The following is a 6,873-nucleotide window of genomic DNA, read 5'->3' on the forward strand; positions in this document are numbered from 1 at the left end:
ACTCAAAGGATGGATGTCTATGTTCGTTTACTCTGTGTTTGTGTTGCTCTGTGTGTAGGTAGAGGCCTTGCGTCGGGCTGATCCCCAATCCAAGGAGTTCTACCGCCTGTGCATAGGATCAAGAACCTGTAAAAACTGTTAAGGTCCAACAAAGGTCCTAGAGCCATAAAAACTCCGTGGCCTGTAGTCCGCAAGCGAACTACACCGACCGAGCGACCGCCGCTTGTCGACGAAGATAGTGCTCACTTTAGCGGATAGGGGGTGTTGCGTGATCGGCGCAACGAATACCCTCGGCCGTTACTTTCGGTTTTCTAGACTGGAGTCGCTATTTCCTTGAAATATCCCCTCAATTATCCTCATGAGGCTCAGTGGACACCGTTCCACACCCACTACTTCTCAGAAAATCTGGTAGCGCTGGAAATCGAACCCGGAACCTCTGGATCTGTAGCCAGGATCTCTGACCACTAGATCATAGAAGCGGTCCTAGAGCCATAATAACAATAATAATAATAATTAACGATGGGTGCAGATTACGAACTTCGCCATTTTCATAATGGACAATGTTGAATACTTTTTATAAACCTACTTATTTACTTACTCATGGAGCTGAGCCCTTCTAGAGGAGCCGCCAATTCTGCAGCTACTCAAGAATTTCCCAGCAGTTTATGGAACCCGAAAGTTCATTACCGTGTTCACAAGAGCCCTCCACTGGTCCCTATCCTGTGCCAGATCAATCCAATCCATATCATCCAATCCTATCTCTCTAAGATCCATTTTAATATTGCCCACCTACCTACGCCTTGGTCTTCCCAGTGGTCTCCTTCCTTCTGGCTTTCCCACTAATATCTTATATGCATTCCTCTTCTCCCCAGTCGTGCTACATGCCCTGCCCACCTCATCCTCCTTGACTTGATCATTCTAATCATTCTTGGAGAAGAGTACAAGTTATGAAGCTCCTCATTATGCAGTTTTCTCCAACCGCCTGTCAACAGCAAAAAATGGGTTCCTTCTCCCTGACAAAGCAACATCTATATACACGACACGTTCTGACAGCCTTATCTATCGTATTTGTCTCTGACAAGTTTATCGTGTGGCCCCACTTTGCGAGACGCAATTTCTTCAATCCTGAGAAACACCTGCATAGGCCACGCACTCAACTTTAACGTTTTCAGAGAAGAAGCGATGTGGGCCAGTTGGGAGCAATTTAGACTACAAGCCACACTGGCACGTCGAACAAGTAGCCGCAGTGACACGGCGCATAACGAATCAAGTCATAGCAGCATCTCAACTGCGACAGCGTCTGCGCAGTAAGAAGAAAACAATATGGCTACTAGTAGCAGGCCTATATCAGAAGTGAAGAAGATAAACCTATGCTTCCTATCACGCGTCCGTGACTAGACACGAGGTTTAGATTGATAACTGGATTTATTGGACACATAACTCGTAACTACAACACCACTGCTAATCTATACACAAAAAACCATTACAGCACCCGCTGTCTCAGTCTGTTATAGTCTTAACCAGTCGTTGCTCGGCAACGGATACCAACAATGTCCCCTTCTACTCATTTCGTGCCGGTCTTCTACCATATCACGGCTAATCCTCAACTGGAAACTGTTTCCAGTCCAGTAAATTGCTGCTGAACCTCGTCAGCAAAGCGATCTGTGGTTCAGAATCCCAAGAGACTCATGACCATAAGCCTATATTACCCACTGAAAACTCTGGGTGCCTTCAGACCTCTTGACTGGCCACTCGGTTAGTCAGGTAAATTGCTGCTGATCCTCGCGAGTACAGTCAGGATTCATGAACTTGTTTTACTGTCACATGACTCTTGCGTCACGGACCACAAAGAAAACAATGTTTCCAAAAGTTCTTCTATTGTTGTGTGCGCATTCAGTGCCGCGATACGTGTTTATCCAGTCGTTACTACAAAACGCTCAATGTAATCATGTCACAATATAAAACACTGTAATAATGTCAACCTGCAAGGGCACGAAAGGACAATACTACACATGTATTTACTATGTATTCTTATATCTACCTATTCACCTCTCTGTATCTGTCTTACTGTGTGTAGATATGGATATACGAGTATATTAAGGGAGGAACATAGACTGAGGGTGTTGAGAAATATTTGGACCGAAGGATGAAGTGACGGAGGTTGGAGAAAACTGCACAACGAGGAGCTTCATAACTTGTACTCTTCTCCAAGTATAATTAGAATGATCAAGTCAAGGAGGATCAGGTGGGCAAGGTATGTAGCACGAATCGGGGAGAGGAGAAATGTATATAGGATATTGGTGGGAAAGCCGGAAGGAAGCAGTCCACTGGGAAGACCAAGGCGTAGGTGGGTGGACAATATTAAAATGGATCTTAGAAGATAGGATGGGATGGTATGGATTGGATTGATCTGGCTCAGGATAGGGACCAGTGGAGGGCTCTTGTGAACACGGTAATGAACCTTCGGGTTCCATAAAATGCTGGGAAATTCTTGAGTAGCTGCAGAATTGGCAGCTACTCAAGAAGACAACAAGGGCTGGCTAAAAAGTGGTGGCAACACCTCTATAGTTCTGAAATTACTTTATTACCTGAGGTAAACACACTTACATTCCTTCAATATAATCGCCCCCATGTCTACCACCTTCTGCCAAATTTGTGGAAGGTGTCGTACACCATCAGCGCTGACCGCCCTACAGCGCGAATAATCTCCTCTCTTGTGTTGTAACGTGTCCCTCGCAGTGGTTCTTTCATTTCTGCAAAGAGATCATAATCGCACGGACTCATATCGGGTGAGTATGGCGGATGTTCAGTCTCTCCTATCGCCAGCGGCGAAGGAGATCCTTGACAGCGTCAGCAGTACGAGCTCTTGCATTTTCATGAAGGATGATGGGGTTCATTGCCAACAAGTGTCGTCGCATTCTCCTAAGTGCTTGACGAAGATGATTACACAGGAAACTGCAGTAGTAGGCAGCCTTTACTGTCTGTCGTCGAGGTACAGTGTGGTGCAGTATCACTCCATCAGTGTCATATGCCACAATGAACATCGCCTTCACATTACTCTGTGTAGGGCGCACTTTCTTTGGACTAGGAGAGCCAGGATGCTTCCATTCATTTAATTGTCGCTTCAAGTGCGGTTCGTATGAGCGAGCCCAAGTTTCGTCCAGAGTGACGATCCTTCCAAGGAAGTCGTCATCATCCTCCTGGTACCGGTCCAACAAGTCCTGTGCAATTGCATAAAGTTGACATTGTTGCACCTCGGACATTGTATGGGGTACCCCACGCACTGCAATTTTGCGGTATCCAAGAATATCGTGCAGAATGTGGAGCACGGTTTTGTGACATACGCAAACCTCAGCAGCTAACTCCCGCGCAGCCCATCGACGATCGACATCCAGCCAAGAAACAAGAAGCTGAATTGTGTGGTTGTCAACATGGGGTCGTCCTGAATGGCATCCCTCCCTTCACGGAACAATTTCACCCATCGTGCCACTGTGCGATATAGCAAAGCAACATCACCACATGCTTCTCGCAGTCCCTGATAACAGTTTTGTGCACTACGACCTCGTGTAACTTCTATTTTTATCCAAGAGCGTTGTTCTTGTCTCGTAAACATGTTGTTAGGGTGCTTGAACTGAGCTCCTGCACTTCATGACGATGCACAATGTAACTCAATGAAACACAACCAGATCCACTCACTGCACTACTTCAACTGAACTTCTGCTATCAGCTACAGACGGCGCTAGTGGCACCTGACGCACATCTTTCACGTTATAGCAGTGTTGCCACTACTTTTTATCCAACCCTTGTATATAGTGCGATTTAAAATTTTCAGAACTTCGTCAGTACGTCCATAAAGTGATTTCGAGTTTAAGACCCATTAATACTGGACCAGTGAAAATGTTAGGGGAGTCACAGCAGTTTGAAACTAAAATAAACACGTTGCAGAAATAAGGTATTACATTAAAAAAATCAGAACTGCAATATAAAAATAAGATAAGTGTCAATCAATAACGTAGCACGTTAAAGAGCTGTTCAAAGTGTCCGCCTGTGACCTGAATGCAAACTGGACTTTTTGTGGTTAAGAAGAAGGTTTTAACGTTTTAAAAATTCTTGATCCGTCCAGCCAATACCAGGACTACACTAGACCGTAGGAACACAATGCCACAATTTGAGGCCACTTGTGCGGCACAAGCTAGCGAATCAAAGAATCGTGGGACTGGTGAACAGACATGGGGGGAGGGGGTGGAACTGGCTCAGGACAGAGACATAATTTCAACTCACGTCGTCCCCCAATTACAGCCAATTACCGACCTCGTGAGACGGTCGTGACCGCCGGTTACATAGTTAGGTCCACAAGGCAGTACATTCTGGAGTGCCAATGGAGGATTTAACTCTCTCTATTGTAAGAAGGGCATATGATTTCAAGGAACGTTCGATCACATCCTTCGAACTAACTAACTCCCTGGAGCAGTCCTTCTTAGAAAGCCACCAGTAGTTCAAATACTCAAGAATTTCTCACCTCGAAATTCATTACCGTGTTAGCAACAGCCCTCTACTAGTCCCTATCCTGAGCCATATGAATCCACTCCACATCACACAATCCTATTTCTCTAAGATTCATTTTAATATTATCCTCCCACCTATGTCTAGATCTTAATAGCTGTCTTTTCTTCTGGCTTTCCACTAAAACCTTATATGCATTTCTGTTCTCATGCTTTCTACATACACTGACCATCTCACCCTCATTAACTTCGTCATTATAATTATATTTTTGCGAAAAGTATATTAAGTCCTCACAAAATTAGAAAATTAAAATTCCGTTCTGGGTTAACGTAAGCGAAATTTGTCATGAAAGTAGTAGTGATTAAAGGGTAATTACGTAAATTTCGGGTTGTCTCTAACAGCCTCATAACCCATACTGTACATGCGGTATCGCAGTTGGTTGAGGCACTATGCTGCAAGCCGGAATGTCGCGGGATCGAATCCCTATGAGGTGGATTTTTTCAATTTACCTAATCCTTCCAGCCGCACTATGGCCCTGGGGTCGACTCAGCCTCTGACAGAAATGAGTACCAGGAATCTTCTTCGGGGGTAAAGGGCGGCCGACGCTTAAGGCTGACAAACTTACCGCAATTTGCGAGCCGAGTATCTAGAAAATGTGGTAACCTCAACATCTCACAACCCTATTGGCCTCCACGGCCTGTCACAGGGATGCCTTTTCTTTTTACTTTAAGTACAACTATATACAGAAATTCAGCTTAAGACAGTTGACTAATGTAAAAGATAAAAGTTAAACCTATCCCTGCAACAGGCCGTGGAGGCCCATAGGGTTGAGAGACGTCGAGGCTCTCACATTCTTTCTAGACAACCGGCTCACAGATGGTAAGATTGACAGCTTTACGAACCGCCCGCCCTTTACCCCAAGGAAGTTTCCTGGTACTCATTTCTGTTAGAGACTGAATCGACCTCAGGGTCATAGTGCAGCTGGACGGATTAGGTCAATTGAAAAATGGCCTCATCGGAAATCGAACCCGCGACCTCAACCAACTACACCACCGCGTGCCCCTACTTGGCTGATGTACCTGAGTTATACTAAAATATTATTATTATAATGAATTAATGATTAAATAATTTAGGTTAACTTTTGAAAATATTTCATGTGGGTAACAATAACGGAAGTCATGCCATATTTCAGGTGATCAATCGCCGACTTCTCACCACGGAGGCCCAGTTTCAATCTCATAAAGATCCATGTAGGATTTGTGGTGGACAAAGTGGCACCGGGGCAGATTTTTCTCCTAGCACTCCGGTTTTCCTCTTAACTATCATTCTACATGTGCTGCCTGCTCGTCTGTCATCAGGGGTAGTAAGGAGACCCACTTGAGGACGCACTACAGAGGGACTCGGTCTCAGACCGGTCCTAAATTTCGAAATAAAATTGATAATCTTAAACAAAGGAGTGCCGATCACAGTGGGCGGCCGCATGAAATATCTTCTCCCGCCAGAACAATGGGATCGTGAGCTTCAATCCCACTTAAGGATGTCTGTTAGTGTTTATTCTGTGTTTGTGTTAAGTAACGGCCTTGAGACGGGCTGACCCCCGTCCAAGGAATCCTACCGATTGCCTTAGATTAAGAAATTGAAGTGAAACGAAGAGTTTCACGGATGCCCTACGCTCCAAGTGGGAGCAACAGAAGAAGAAGAAAAGGAGGAGGAAGAACAAACACATGAGTCTCTGACTGACTAGTAAATTATGCGTTTTTGTTCATATGACCAAAATTTATGCGAACTGACAGAAATAACGACAAGAAGTAATGAATGTCCTAACTCCTAACGATACCAGCCAACCGTTCCTTAGAATCCGTGACGCCCGGGTTTAGATCTCGAAGCTTTTACACCTCTCAGACTGTCCACGCAATTTCTGAGACCAAAACCGCACACTTCCTAATTTTCGTAAGCCATGATTACCTTCATGGGCCTTCTCATAGGGCTTAATGATACACTTTAAGAGTAAAGACTTATGTTTTGTGTTATCTTAATTACACTCATCTGAAATGTTTACAGCCCCATCTACAGCTCCTTTAATTACTCCTGGGGTGACACATTTCGCATAATTTGTGTTTATAGGTTCAAGTATCTTCAGGCAATTAAATATAATTATTTCATGGAGGCAACTTGGTAATCTCTCCGGAAAACAACATAAGAAACAAATTAACAGCTGGATTCTGTCGCAGCGTGAAATGAAATGTCATGAAGCGGTTGTTGCTATATTTTTAGGTAGGTTTTCTTTTTTATTTTTATTTTTATTTTTTTTGGGGGGGGGGGGGCGGGGGGTGGGGGGGGAGCGTTCCCTTTCTTAATCAACCCCTTTTT

Source organism: Cryptotermes secundus, unplaced genomic scaffold, assembly GCF_002891405.2.
Source record: "Cryptotermes secundus unplaced genomic scaffold, Csec_1.0 scaffold239, whole genome shotgun sequence".
Classification (NCBI taxonomy): Eukaryota; Metazoa; Arthropoda; class Insecta; order Blattodea; family Kalotermitidae; genus Cryptotermes; species Cryptotermes secundus.